This window comes from Ursus arctos, unplaced genomic scaffold, assembly GCF_023065955.2.
Source record: "Ursus arctos isolate Adak ecotype North America unplaced genomic scaffold, UrsArc2.0 scaffold_8, whole genome shotgun sequence".
In the NCBI taxonomy this organism is placed as follows: domain Eukaryota; kingdom Metazoa; phylum Chordata; class Mammalia; order Carnivora; family Ursidae; genus Ursus; species Ursus arctos.
In genome coordinates this window covers 52,642,855-52,658,229 of record NW_026623100.1, presented here as the reverse complement: position 1 = coordinate 52,658,229, position 15,375 = coordinate 52,642,855, and the positions used below count along the sequence as shown (strand labels likewise).

Here is a 15,375-nt window from a genome sequence, read left to right as displayed (position 1 = left end):
GGCTGTCTCTACTAACCCCGGCCCCGCCCCCAGCTCCGCATACTCTACCACCCAGTGGCCTGCCTGCTCCTGCGGGGTCAGCCTCCCCCTACAAGCCAACTCCGGCCTCGCTCCCAAGGCCTGCAGTAAAGAAAGGCCTGCGCAGCGAAGCCACAGAAGGCCAGGGCCTAGAACATTTGGAGGTATCAGGCCAGGGCCTTCCCAAAGTGTAGGCTTGGACTTGCAGAGGCCTCATTGCGCAGAGCTTCAGCACGACCCTGCACAGGGGCCCACGCCTGTGTGTGTGTTGTGCGTAGCCAGCCACCCCAGAGGCTGGGGGCCCGATGCCTGCTCAGCAGGGGTGCAGTACCTCTCCCCACATGCCCCCCTCCCCCTGCACAACCTGAGCCAGAGACAGGTTGACGGGGCAGGAGGCTGGGCCGTTCTGGGGCCTCTCTGCGGGGGCCGGGCCCATGCCCCTCCTTGAGCCCCGGGAGCGCTCCCAGGGGAGCCCCCTCCCCCCGAGCCGGTGCCTGGGAAGGGAGGTGGGCCGCCCCCCCCCCCCCCCCCCCGCGCTGTGCAGCGCCTGCGCACGCTCCCTCGGGTGTTCTCCCCGCCCCGCCCCGCCTGCCCCAGGCCGGAGCGAGGCGCCGCGGGAGGAATTCCAGCCATTTCCTCTGCGCCGCGCGGTATGTGGCGTGCTCGCTGCCCGACCGCAGCGCAGCCCGGAGGTGGGGGCCGGGCGGCGCGGGCCAGTCACCAGCCGCGTCAGGCAGCTGCCCGGGCCTCGCTGCCCCGCTCGGGATTCCTGGCCAGCCGCCCCTCGTCCGGGCCACCAAACCGGCCTTTCCAGCAGCCCGGGCCTGTGCGGCGCCCCCGGGCTCGGCTCCTCCCCGCGCGGCCGCCGCCGCCGGCTCCTTCTCCCCGCCCCGCGCGGCCGTCCTCCCGCCTTCTGTGTCCCCGCTGCGCCCCCTCCCCGGCCGCCGCCGACCCTTGGGACTCCCCCTGAATCCGAGTTTGAAACTGAAGTTGGCACTTGCTGCGTCACCTTCAGGCAAGTCCCTTCGCCTTTCTAAGCCTCAGTCTTTCCATCTGTGAAATGGTGACCCTAACAATAGTGCATCCTTATTCGTGTCGCCCTGAGGTTGAATGAGGAAAATGACGTGCTGGACAAATATCAACGAGGTTTTTGTTTCTCTGGGTATTGCTACTGCCCTTAGCTTTCCTAGGTCTTCCTACCCACCCTGCCCATGGCCTCTTCTCCAGTCTAATTTGCCGCTGGAGCCTTCAGAGCCAGCTTTACACACAGGCACAGTAGGCGGCTGCCTCCCAGCCCAGCCTGCTCGACTGCGCCCTCATATATGCACAGAATGCAGAAGGTCCAAAGACAGAGCCTTCCTATGGATTATTTGTCCTCTGGGTTTTTGAAAAACCTAAAAGGCAGCTATTTACTTTTTTTTTTTTTTTTTAATGTGGTCTGAGAACAGCCAGACACATACTGATTAGGGAAAGATGTAGATGAGGACCCGAATGATGGGTTTGCAAACTTGGACTCCAGTTTTGCTGTTCTGGAACAGAGGCTGGGCCACCACGTGCTCTCTGGGCTCCTCTTTCAAAGTGCAGATCCCCAGAGAGAGAGAACATTCTTTCAGGCTTTAACCCTTTGGAGGAACAGCCAGAAAGCAGAGAGCCACAGCCCCAGGCAACTGGGGAGGGTGGGGTGCGCTTCCCCCACCGCCCACACCTGCCTAACCCACGCCCACAGCTGCCATAAATATAACACTAGGTGGTGTTGGAAAGCCCCGGGTTTAACCAAGCCTGACCACCGACTGCTCTGCAGACACAGCGGGAAAGAGCCATTCTGCTTCGGTGTTCCCCCAGATGGCCCCTTGTTTTGATTTTATAACTTTCATTCCAGCCAGAGCCCCAAGGCCAAGAATCAGCCCTTGCAGCAAGATGTGCCCCCTTACTCCCCACACATGCTACAGCCATAGACCGCATAAATCCAGGTAGAGACAGGTCCAGAAACACAGGTGCTATAAATATCCTAGTCCAGCCTGGAGACTCAGCTCTCAGGCATCCCCCTTCCCACCCATCTTGCTCTGAGCCTGGCACTTCCAGGCCACCGTGGCACTGCAGGCTGGTCTCCGGGGGTGGGAGGGGTGGACCTCATCTGTATCAGAGGCCTGTTTCCCCTTTCTCTCTCTAACACCCCCTGACTCCCCAACCTGAGCGTTTTCCCTCTACTCAGGATACCTCTCCCTGACTCCTAACTGTAGGCACTTCCTCTCTTCCTTGGCATTTTTAGAAGGCTTCTCCCATAGAACCCCCATGCTGAGGCCAGTCTTCAAGGAAGGCTGACTCCTCTTCCGAGATGGGTGAGATGCTTCTTTGTCTGCAAGGCAACAACCTCAAGCAGATTTTACGGTTTACAGTTTGATTCTAAATTTTCGGTAGCACTTTTTGTTTGTGAAGGGAAGAAGCAGGCTGGAGGCAGAGCAGATCTAAAAGAGGGGAAAGGCGAGGCTGAGAGTCTGTGCAAACGAGGGGGTAAAGTCCCACTAGAAAAGAGAATTGCTTTCCCAGCAGGCTGGTTCCCAAGAGTGTAGTGGGATGTTCTAAACCGGCCTGCTGGGCCTGGGCCTCCGTGGGGTGCAGCTCAATGAGGCAGAGTCTTGGGCAGCAGGAGACCCCACTGGGGGAAAAGTTAATGAAGTTCTACCACCTAGGGCTAAGGGACTCAGACACAAAAGAATGTCCCCAGGAAATTCAGAGACCCGATGGCTTGGAGAGAGAGTAGCAGGTTTGAAGATGATGAGTGAAACAGACCTGAACTACCAGTTTTTAAATGTGGCTGTAAAAAGAAACTTTTAACTAGATAACTCCCTGTGTTAACACATAGTAGGTGATCCTTCTAAAAATGTGGTCACCTTCCTCTTCCAGTGTGGGAGCACAGTGCAGTCACTGTGCTAAGGAAGCGCTTTGCCAGCTCTCTCTCAACGAGTCCTATGTACAAGGTGCTATCAACTCTCCATTTTACAGCGGAGGAAGCGGATACCTGGCTAGCACAAGACAGGTTTGAATCCAAGGATCTGACTCCAGGGGTCATGACTTGAACTTCTGCTGTGGGATAACCAACTCTGATGGTCTCTCTGACCGGAAATGGAAACAGCTCCACCGCAGTCTTTAACTGCCTTCCACAGTGAGGAAGATGTTCCTGCAACACTCACCCGTCCCTAGCAGACCTGAGTGATTGCAGCCTCATTGAACTCAATGGCTCTCCTAAGAGGCCCAGGCAACCAACTCCCAAGTCCCCAGTATATAGAGGAAGAAACTGTCTGTCGAGCAGGATTGTAAATGGACTGGATGCAAGTCACCCTGGTCAGGTCAGCCCTGGGCCAGCCCTTCCTAAGTGACTTCAGGACCACATGGAGGCCCAAGTGGCCTTTTTACTAAAAATCAACCATAAAAGAACCACATGTGTGCTTATATTTGTATAGGTCACTGGTATCTCACTTTGGGCCATGGTCCCAAGTTATATTTTGTCTAGCTTTCCTGGCATTTTTTTTTTTTTGAGTTAATTACCGAACATTTAAAATTGGAAGAGTGCACAGAAATATCTAGATTTTTTTTAGCTTTTCCCTCCAGTCTGAAGATCTGGCTGCACTGACAGGTACCCTGCCTCTCACCACAGTCCCGGCTGTCCCATCCTGTCTTCCACCCTACTGCCTGGTCCATTGGCTTTGGAATTTGCTGGGCCTCATCTCTCTCACTAAAATGCAAAGATTCACTAAAGAGGTAACTATTGAACCTGACTAGTCTCATACCAGTATGGACATTTTACCATACTTAAAATATTAGGAAGATTAATTGTGGTAAATTAAGATGAGGGTAGGAGAGAAAGTGGGGCTCCCCCAGACAAGGCGTCGGGCCATACCAGAGCAGAGACTTCTAGGGTCCTAGAAGACCACAAGATGAGAAATAGGTGTTCAAACAGCTGTCGTGGTTGTGTAACAAAAACATCACCTGTTTCCCAGGAGCTCATCCTTTCTCCTAACTCAGCGAACACCCAAGTTTTTATTAGCATCCTGGGCTGCCTTCCCCAATCCTCCTTCTGGAAGTGCCTTGGGTAATGGCCAGAAGCAAACCCTGGAGATGATTAGAGGGCCTCCAACTCAGGCTGTGAGTGAGCCCAAAGGAATGGTCTGGCTTTTGACCAGAGTAGAGCTAAGCCCAGAAGAGGAGCTTGAATGAAGATGAGGACCAAGTGATTAACTGGGGCCTGGGCAGCCAGGGCCTGAAGCACGCTCTCATTCAGCAAGATGGTGAGCAGATGTGTTCTCTGAAACGTGGACCACATAAGGGAAAACCATCTTCCCTGAATTTGGAAGCTCTTCCTGCCAAAGCAGTTTATTGTGCAGGCAGAGAGAACAAGAGGCTTCATATGGAGATGTGGGAAAGGACGACATGCTTTAGGTGGACTGACAGACCTCGAGGCTGCGCTGCCCTTCCCCAAAAGCCCATCTGGGAGGTTGGCAGTTCCATGACTATTTGAACTCAGACCTGTTTGGGGGCAGCAGCCCATGTGACAAGTGTCAGCGGAGCCCTGGCTGTGTACTCTAGGATGGGGAGAGGGGTGGATGTGATGAAGTACTTTTAGGGCTTTTGGAGAAACAGGAAGTTTGGAAATCAGACAGGAAAATCTATCCGACTTTTTTCAAAACCAGTGGACAATATGGCAGAATTGTTGTAACTGTTGGGTGCAGCCTTTGAAGAAGGTGAAAAATTACAGAAGTTGGGGGTAGTTGCCAGGTTGGGTCAGGGGCATACTGTATTCAGAGAGCTTCCCTAACTTTCCTCCATCATCAGGAGCCCCTGAAATCCCTCCAGAACCCCGCACTCAGTCTTGCCACCATCGTCCACTTTGCATCCAATGGGACTAACCTCATTGTGTCTTTGTCCCTGTTTGTGTCAATTCTACAATCTCCCTGGCTCCCAAGTCACCTTGTCTCCAGGCGTCTGATCCCCATGAGGCCCTGTCTTTCCCCTATTCTGTGGCCTTCTTCTACCCTCCCTAACTCTGGAAACTCTTTCTCCATGACCTCTAGAGTTCATAATCCATGATTAGCAAAATGTCCCTTGTCCTCAACCTGTTGTCTGATCATTCTCATTACTTCTTTCCCTACAGGACACTTGGCTGTCCCCTGAGTTCCCTGCTGCCTGGCAGGCTTCCCAAGCACAGCGTGATTTTTCTCTCACAGCCTGGATCCTGGGCCTGGAGGTGAGATAGGTGCCCCTCGTCGTCCTCATTGTCACTTTTAGTACTCCTTCCCTTCTCTGTATAACCCTCAAACCTCACACTGAATTTCATGTCATCAGATTATACAAACACTACTGTCTTGGGGCACCTGGGTTGCTCAGTTGGTTAAGCGTCTGCCTTCAGTCATCCAGGGTCCCAGGATCGAGCCCCTTGTTGAGCTCCCTGCTTGGTGGGAAGCTTGCTTCTCTCTGCCCCTCCCTCCTGCTCTGCTCTCTCTCTCTCTCTCTCAAATAAATAAATAAAATCTTAAAAAACAAACAAAAAAAACCCAAACACTACTGTCTTCTCCTGACCCCCAGGGATCGTATTTCCATCACACTATCTTAACTATTGGTGATTGCCATACACACGCAGATGACCCTTCCAACACCCAGGTGGGTCAGTCCCTTAACTCCCATCCTCCAATAATTCTCCCTCCACAGTTATGATTATGATTGTTTGGATTACCCACAACCACAGCCCCTCCCTAATCTCAGTTTCACACAGCCCACTCACTGATCGCAACCTTCTGCCTTTCCAGCTCACTTCCTTGCCTGATGCCAACCGTCCTTTGACCCCAGTAGAACCTCCACAATCTGTTGAGCCCCCCAGCCTTTGCTGTGCTCCATGCCTGTGATGTTCTTACTTCCCTCCTGACCTCGTGTAAATTTCTGATCAGTCATTATAATTATACCCCCGCCCCCACCTCTTTCTTTTCTTTTTTTTTTAAAGATTTTATTTATTTATTTGACAGAGAGACAGCCAGTGAGAGAGGGAACACAGCAGGGGGAGTGTGAGAGGAAGAAGCAGGCTCCTAGCAGAGGAGCCTGATGTGGGGCTCCATCCCAGAACGCCGGGATCAGCCCTGAGCCGAAGGCAGACGCTTAACGACTGTGCCACCCAGGTGCCCCCCACCTCTTTCTTCTACACACTTTCTTTTCTTTTTTTTTTTTTAAAGATTTTATTTATTTATTCGACAGAGATAGAGACAGCCAGCAAGAGAGGGAACACAAGCAGGAGGAGTGGGAGAGGAAGAAGCAGGCTCATAGTGGAAGAGCCTGATGTGGGGCTCGATCCCATAACGCCGGGATCATGCCCTGAGCCGAAGGCAGACGCTTAACCGCTGTGCCACCCAGGCGTCCCTCTTCTACACACTTTCAATTCTTTGCCTCTTTTCTTGGTCACACTCACCTGGCATGACGATAGAGCTAGTGCAACCCAACTCTGACTACCCACATCTGCAACTGAATGTGGCTAGAGAGGAACACACAGCCACGCAGCTCGATCTCGCTTTAAATCCACGCTAGTGGAACTTCAGTGGGTACTTAATGCCGCCCAGTGGACATATCTGTATTTCCCTGACCTGTTCATTCACTTCGGCTCCTAGGTGACAGTTCCATATCTTCTTTTCTCAAACCCTGAACATTTCCACCCCAACCTCACTCTCAGCTGCTAATTGGATTCTTTCTCCAATGGAAAAATACGAGCAACCAGAAGAGAACTGTGCAGATCCTGCCATCATGCCTCACCTAGTCAAGGACATTACTTCAGCAACTTTTCCTTTTCTCTCCTACACCAAACTGTCACTCTCTACTGGACCATTTCCATGAGTACACAAGCATGCCATTGTTTCTCCCAAATCTTAAAAAACAACAAGGTCTTTTAATGGCCATATTTCCCTTGGCAGCCTCTGTCTCATTTGTTTGCTCCCCTTTAGAGCAAACTCCTCAAAGAATCCTCTACTCTTGCTATGTCCAATTCATCTCCTCTAGTTCTCTCTTAAACCAACCCAAATCAGGCTTATATCCCCACCACAGAAATTGTTCTTGTCCAAGTTACCATGACTTACATGTTAACTAAATCCAGTGGTCAATTCTCAGTTCTCGTCTTACTGATTAATAGCATTACTGATAGAGTTGACCACATTCTCCTCCTTGATACACTTTCTTCACTGGGCTTCAAGGACACCACACTCTCTTGGTTTTCCTCCTCCCTCACTGCTCCTACCATCTTGGTCTCTTTTTCTGGTTCTGCCTCTTTTGCCCAGTATAAAAATAGAACCACTAAATGTTGACGTATCCAGGCCTCAGACCTCAGTCCTCTACTCTTCCTCATCCACCTCTTTTGATCTCATACAGGTATGTGGTTTTTAAATACCATCAGTACACCCATGACCCGCATTTATTTCTCTGGCCCAGACCTATTCTCTGAACTCTAGACCCATATTTCTAACTGTTCCATCTCTCCAAACTCGGGATGTCCAAACAGAATTCATGAGTTGTTTCCCCAAACTTGATCTGCCTGCAGTCTTTCCCATCACAATTGATGGCAACTCCATTCTTCCAGGTGCTCAGACCCAAAACTGAGTCACTCTAGACTCCAGTCTTCCTATTATAGAAACATCAGATCTGACAGGAATTAATTCTGTCTTCGAAGTGCATCCGAATCCAACCACATCTCATCACCTTCATTGCTGCCAAATGAGTCCAGGTCACCATCATCTGTCTCCTGGATTACTCCTGTAGCCTCCTGTCGAGTCTACCTGCTTCTACTCGCTCCTTCAACACAGAAGCCAGCCTTACCCCTTTAAAATATCCCTTAGATCATAGCACTTCTCTAATCAAAACCCTTCAGTAGTCACCCCCTCCATTTCTTTTAGGATAATTCTTCAGTAGCTCCCTATTTCTCCCAGTGTAAAAATCAAAGTCTCTACAATGGCCAGAAGGGTCGTGCATCATCTGTCCAGTCCACCCCTTGCCTCTCTGTCTCTCTCCTGATACCCTTGCCTTTGCTTATTCTGGGAGTCCAGCCTCCTTGCTGTTCCTGTGCCTTGACACATGAGGCATGTTTCCACATGGGGTCCCAGCTCTGCCTCTACCCTCAGCCTGACGCTCTTGCCCCAGAAATCTACCTGATGAACTCTCTCACTCTTTCAATCTTTATATCTTACCTTTGCAATGAGTTCCACCCTATCCACCCTGTTTAATACTGAAATTTGCCCTTTCTCCTATAACCGAACACTCCAGATCACCCTTAACCTGCACAGTCTTGGGAGTTTTTTGTCCCCATGGCACTTATTACCTTCTAACATACTGTGAATTTACATCTGTTATGTTTATTATCCATCCCCCCCCCAACACACACACAGGAATCTTTGTCTATTTTGTTCACAAATATATCCCAAATGCTCGGAATAGTGCCTCGCATATGGTAGGGAGACACTACATATAAATAAATAAATAAATAAATAAATAAATAAATAAATAAATAAATGATTTTTTAAATGAATGAATGAAAATAATTTAAACAGAGGGGAACTTATTTCCTTGCCCATCAAAAATGGCTATCCCAAGAGCAAAGAAGAGAATGGAATTAGCAAGAGCAACTGGACCTGACTAGCAACACATGATGAATGGGCAAAGTCAGGTCAAGTTGAAATGAACAACCAAGCTGCATGCTTATAATTACAGATAGAGAGAGAGAGAGATCAGATCTCTCACATGGTAGGTAATAAAGTGACTTTATTTACTCAGCACATATAGAGTAAATACAGGCCTGGGTCCGTGACACTGACTTACCCAATTGCCATTCGTGGGTAGTTGCTTTTTACCTGCTCTCCCAGCCTTATGCCCTCCCATTCACACAGTTTGACAGAGAGGCACCAGAGGAGTAAAGGCAAAAAGAGGGGATCCTCCGAGTGAGGTCTTGGGAAGAGAAACTCCTCTCTCTTCTCCCGTTCCCCTAAGAACCTTCTCAGTAAAGGGTATTGCAATGTCAGATGTTTCGGGCATTCTCCAGGCCCATTTCACCAGAATTCTGCAATCATTGGATGCAGATGGGTTCATAGTTCTGCATGTCTGGCCCCCACCATGTCCACTGTTAACACAGGCCTTCTGGAGGCCATTCCTTCATTTCCCTCAGGGATTGCAGCCTCGAGGCTGACTGCCAACATATCCTTTCTCCAAAGATGCCAGTGTTATGCAAGAAGCCTGTGCACTCAGGATAAACCAAGTTAAATGAGGCTTCTAAGGTCCTCTAGACCTTTTGGTTACAGACACTGGAGTATCAGCTATGTTGCTGCCCCAGAAGCTTGAGGCCAGAGTAGGGTCTGGAGCAGGAGGCTTTCCCTGTCCTAAAGAGAAATAGAATTTCAGAAGCCTTTACAGTCTTGAGACTTGACCTCAAAACATACCTAAACAACCCCCAAGCATCCCTTAGTTTCCAAAAGACTGTGCGCAGAAGCTCTAGAAGATGTCTTTTGACCAGACATGATAACAAGATCCCAATGCACAGAAGATACTCAAACCATAGTGTGATTCCTTTTCCAAAACAGGGGCATGCTCAGCGGCACCTTTCATCATGTGGAAATATGTGCATTGATGGAGGCCACCTGGTGCTAAGAGAGTGACCACTAGGCATTGAAATAGGGTAAGCCCGGGTCCTTTTCTCCATAGAATCTTCCATTCTTGAGGAAGGCATTCAGTTTGTGTAACCCAAGTACAATAGAGAACCCTGTGTTGCTCAGAGTAAGCACAAAAACACAGTAGAAGAAACAGCACTCCTGGAGAGAAATGTAATTTAAGTCAGTTAAAATATTTACTCAATCTCATGAGAGTAAGTCAAAGGGGTTAAGTATATTCTCAGTAGACAAACTAACCTCTCTTTTTTCCATTCACAGCTGCCTCATTTTTTTCCTCTTCACTCTCCCAAAACTCAGCCCACACCCCTCCCCAACCCCCTACAACCCCCTACACAACCATCTCTCTCTCTCTTTCACACACACACACACACACACACACACACACACACACGGCTCTTGATGCTTTTGCTCTTTTCCTGCCTGCCTGGATCATTTCTTTTCTCTATTTCCAACATAAGGGTTTCTGGCTTACTCAGGCTGCTTCCAAGTCTTAGCTCTTCCTGGTTGTTATTCTGATCAGCACAGGAGCAGAGCAGCTGGACTGGAATCTGAGGCAGTAGTAGGTAAAACTATACTCTTGTGGAGATATTGCATGATCCTATGCCTCTCCTCCAGGTCTCTTTTTAGCCCCCAGAAGGTGGTTTTAACATCCACATCCATCAGCATTTTATTTCCAGGGGAAAGGAGAATGAGATGGGGAGAAAGGAATAAAAGGAATCAGAACATGTCTGGGGAAGGAAAGAGGCAGAGGTAATTTGATCTCTCTATACTTACATGCTGACCCCGAACAATGTCTAGATTATCCATGGATTCTGAGACATTCCTATATTAGCCCAATGCCTAACAAAAAAGAGAGTGGGCCACAGCCAACAAGGCATTAAGGCACAAAGTTAAAATAGGATTCTCTGGACTTCTGGACCTGACTTGAAACATTCAGTATGAAGGCAAGTGCTGGGAAAGAGAGAAAACATGGAGTTGTATTTTGGATGATTTTTTTTTTTCCTGATTACAGAAGTCATATACGTTCAATGTAGAAAACCGGAAAAATACAAGAAAGGGTTAAAAAAAAAAAACACAGGGGCGCCTGGGTGGTGCAGGCGTTAAGCCTCTGCCTTTGGCTCAGGGCGTGATCCAGGCGTTCTGGGTTCGAGCCTTGCATCGGGCTCTTCTGCTGGGAGCCTGCTTCTTCCTCTCCCACTTCCCTGCTGTGTTCCCTCTCTCGCTCGCTGTCTCTCTCTGTCAAATAAATAAATAAAATCTTTAAAAAACAAACAAACAAACAAAACACAATACTTGTGATCCCACCACCCAGATATAACCAGTGATAACATGTTAGTTCACCTTGCCAATGCTGTTTCAGTACATAAGTATTCTTTATTTTTTTAAATTATAGCTTTTTTAAAAAAGATTTTATTTATTTATTTGACACAGAGAGAGGGGGAAAGAACACACAAGCAGGGGGTGCAGCAGGCAGGGGAGAAGCAGGCTCCCCCCTGAGCAGGGAGCCTGATGTGGGGCTTGATCCCAGAACCCTGGAATCAGGACCTGAGCTGAAGGCAGACGCTTAACAACTGAGCCACTCAGGTGCCCCTGAATGCATAAGTATTCTTTTTAATCAAATTATAAAAACAGGGTAATGTTTTTTTTGGAAATTTTTCTCCCATATCAGTATATCCTAAATATCTTCCCAAGTCATTAAATATTTTTCAATAATATGATTTGTTAAAGCTATTTATGATTTTGTGTTATGAATATGCTATATAGATTTAACCAGTTTGATGTGGACGAGCATTTAGGCTGTTTCTGAGCATGGAATTTTAATTGTGGCAAGGTTATCTTGCACAACCCCTGTTTTCAGGCATGCTGACAACCATCCCTTACAAGCAGATAAGAATCCCTTTAAAATCCCACACCCAAGAGACCCTTGTCATGGCAGGAGTAACTCTTCACAAGCGTTCAGTTGTCCTTGTGTTCTTCAGAGAAAGCCTGGCATGAGGCTTTGAGCATCCCTACCTCTACCTGCCAAGGCTAGACCATTCTTGAGCAGATGGAGAGAAAACATTTGTCATTCTGCCAGGGAGTTAGCCCAAATCATTCAGTGTCTTTGTGCTAGGCCCGAACTGGATATCATAGAAGAAAAGATGTGATTTCTGCCCCTCAGAAACTTGCAGTCTCCTTGAGTTGATAAACATATAATTATGAAAGAGTGAGGTAGAAACCCAAGACTGTGTATGACTAAATGCTAACTCTGGTTCAGATCACAAGCGCTTTAGGAGGTGAGGAAAGTATAGACACTATGTGGACTTGGGTGATTGGAGAAAGCTCCATAGTGGAGATGAAGCTCAGAGGTGGGGTGGACAAGGAGCCTTCCACACCGAGGGGAGGGGACGCTGCGCCAGAGGCACAGGGGAGAGAGAGCGCAGGAAGCAAGCTGGTGCGTCTGGCTGCAGCTGAGGGAGAAATGGCCAGTCAAATCGGATAACTCACATCCGGGGCACATGAGCAGACAGCCAAAAAGCTTCTGGAGGTATTTCCCCTTGCACTGCCAGTGTTATACCAAGAAAGGAAACATTCAATCAGACAAATTCAAGCTGGGTTTTCTTTTTGTTTCCGTTTTTGTTTTGTTGTTGTTGTTGTTGTTGTTGTTAGTGGTGGAGATGATTTATAAGCAGAACTCAAAGCCTTTAATATGCTTATGTATGTGGCAGGGTCAAGAGAGGGGACTCGGATTTCCCAAGAGTCTTTGACCATAGACCTGTTTTTGTCATGGAACATCTCTGGTGTTCCATGAAGCAAAATTAGAGGCTAGTGAGCCAGTGAAGATTTTTGAGCTGGAAAGAAAGACATGGAGGGAAAACAAAGTCTTGAAAGATAGATCTCATGGTAGAATGTAAGGTGAACAGGAGAGAAGGGTCTGGATTCAGACAACACGATTAGATGGTTGAATCAAGATTCAACATAAGCAGGGAGGGCTGAAGTACCCTGGGGCGAAGAATGGAGAACAAAACATTGATTGTATGCAAAGTCTTTTGTTGGATTCTGGGGAGAGGCAGAAGTGTCAGAGTCCCTGGGTCTTATAGGAGTTTGAATGAGTATTCATCAGGATTTTGATTACAAGGGACGGAAAGCAACTGAGGCCTGCTTAAGTAAAAGGGGAGTATTCTTAGGGAAATAGAAATGCTTCACTAAGAACCAGATCCACATACTGGAAAGCTGGTGAAAAATTCCCTATCTGATCTCAGCTTCTCTATGTGTTTGCTTCATGTTCTTTATATTCTGTCTCTCTCCTCTCCTCCCCTTTCTCCCCTCCTCTCTCTACTCCCTTCCTCTCTCCTTTCTCTCATTTGTGGAAGAAAATGGCTTTCCTACCTGAGTTGGCATGTTTCACTAACTTTGCATATAATAGTTCCAGACACACAGGAAACTAACTCTCCATCCCTCCTTCCCGGTTTCAGATTTCCAATAGAAAGAATCTTGTTGACCCAGTTTGGGACTCACCACTCCGACCAGGAAGACTGGTTTTAAAATAGAAACATGGATGCAGGAGACTTACCCAGTGTGGAGAGAATTAGTGTGGAGGCCACTTACCAGGGAAAGGTGTCCGCTGTGGGGTGATACTGTGACCTTTAATTGAAAGTATGCTTCTGGAAGAGTTGAGCAGGAACAGGCTATCATTGAATGGATGGATGACTATGAAGCTTTAAAGCAGCTTCATTAAAGAGTGCATGTCCCTGCCCCTTTCCCAAACTATTTCAGTTCCCAAGTCCTGAAGGAATCTACGGATGATGGTAGCCGGAGACCACAGTGGTTAAGAGCACATGTTCTGGGGTTAAATTGTCTGTATTTTAGATCCTGGCCTTGAGGACTTGAGCAAGTTGTATAACCTGCCTGAGCCTCAGGTTTCTCACCTGTAGAATGGGTATCATGAGAATTAAATACTTAATGTGTGTAAAGTGCTTAGCATAATACCCTCAATGATGTGAGCAACATAATTTTTTAATGAAAACTAACTGATCAGGGCTGAAATTTGTATCAGGAAATCCAAATATCTTTGACAAACTGGGAAAGAAAAGATGAATTGGCACAGGCAGGTGGGTCCGCTTGGTTCTCCAGATATCCCCATGTCCATGGCCTCTGGGACGGGGCGTTGGGGGAGAATAATAAGCCACAGAGATCTTGTGGCACCAATGGGGACTTCAGAGATCACAGGTCGTTTAGGCCAGTCACACTTCCTTTTGTTCCTAGAGATTTAATATTTAACTGCCTATTAAATGATCATGATTTGGAGGAGAGAAAACAAGAAGAGGAATTGCTTTCAGCTGGCCCTTGTCTTTAAATAACCCGGGTACAACATCTTTGAAACACAAAGGAGACCATGTGTAAAACATTAGTTAAACTCAGATATAAATCTAGTCTTTGACCAGAACAGAGCTAATCAATATGCTTTCCTACTCTCTTTGAACTTTGAGTTTGCTGGCAACAACAAAAATCCCGAACCCCATCCAAAACCATCGTCCAGACAGACCCGCTCCTCTGCTCCCCTCCCTCGTGTCCCGTCTTGTTGACAGAGCTACTCCCGTTACCACATTCATTCCAGTGGTGATTCAAATTCTTCTGCAGAAATGGACTTGAAAGACAGAAAATTGCTCTTGTAATCAGCAAATAAGGAATCTTGGGCAAGGAATACAGAGCCATGAGTATGGATTTACCCTTCACTTTCACAGATGTATTTTTCTCCACTATTTTCATTCAAAATTACGATGAACTTATTTAAGTAGCAAGGTAAACTGAGAAGGAAAATTACCCATAATAAGAATTTTGATGAAAATATAGACTGGCCTGGTTTTAAGCACATCAAGGACACTTGGTTTAAATTGCAAATTTGCATATATTTGAAATGTGTTTGTTTAAATGTGTCAGTTTTAGGCACAACTAAACCACTCTATTCCTTTCCAAAAATCAAGAATTTGCTTTGGAAAAAAATCATGCGGTTTGATGTACAAAGCAGAGGGGGAAGAAAGTAAGTAGTGGGCGAGAAAGACCCACCCAAGGGCTGCAGCCAGCTTCCTTAGGAAGATTCATGATGGGGCCTCAACACTGTCCTGCAATTCGTTCCAACAGATTTTACTATAACTCTAAATCATTAGAAGCAACTGCTGCTGTTACCAGAACTGTCTTTGCCTCAAAAAGAGGAAAATTCAGGATATGCAATGTAATCCTCTCACTATCTAAGAGAGAAACCAGCCCATTTGTCATAAGAACTGAAAACATCAGCTATGTAGTATAATACACATTCAAGTTTCATACCTCAATATTATATATCCCTTGTAAAAAAAAATGGAGCGGGAGAGGAGCACACAAAGAGGTGGTTGGATGCATCGATGATAAAGTGGCTTCAGTTGGTTAACTATAACGTACAAAAACCATTCTACCTATTGCAAATCCTTTTCAGAAAAAGATAAGAAAATTCAATCAACAGCATTTTGAAAACCTTCTGAGATAGTCACAACAAATGCATCCTCGCTCTTACCAGATGTATAAACATTTATGTAATGCAGGGGTTTCATAACTGGGAGCGTGTCATCAAATGCAGTGCTAATACTTTGTTCCTCCCTTTGACTTGAGTGACCCCTTCCCTATTAGGATCATTATTGCCTCACAGTGTACCAGGGATGGA

The 15,375-nt window shown here is 47.2% G+C and overlaps 1 protein-coding gene across 1 annotated transcript in view; it reads left to right on the top strand.

Annotated features, from left to right (window-relative positions):
* The first annotated feature begins 628 nt into the window (after window positions 1-628).
* Window positions 629-15,375, top strand: part of EML4 (EMAP like 4) — a 212,908-nt gene continuing 198,161 nt past the window's right edge. Inside the window, exons 1-2 of the mRNA XM_057309381.1 lie at window positions 629-668; window positions 5,168-5,260. The gene's annotated coding sequence lies outside the window, so the exon portion shown is untranslated. The remainder of the gene's footprint in view (window positions 669-5,167; window positions 5,261-15,375) is intronic.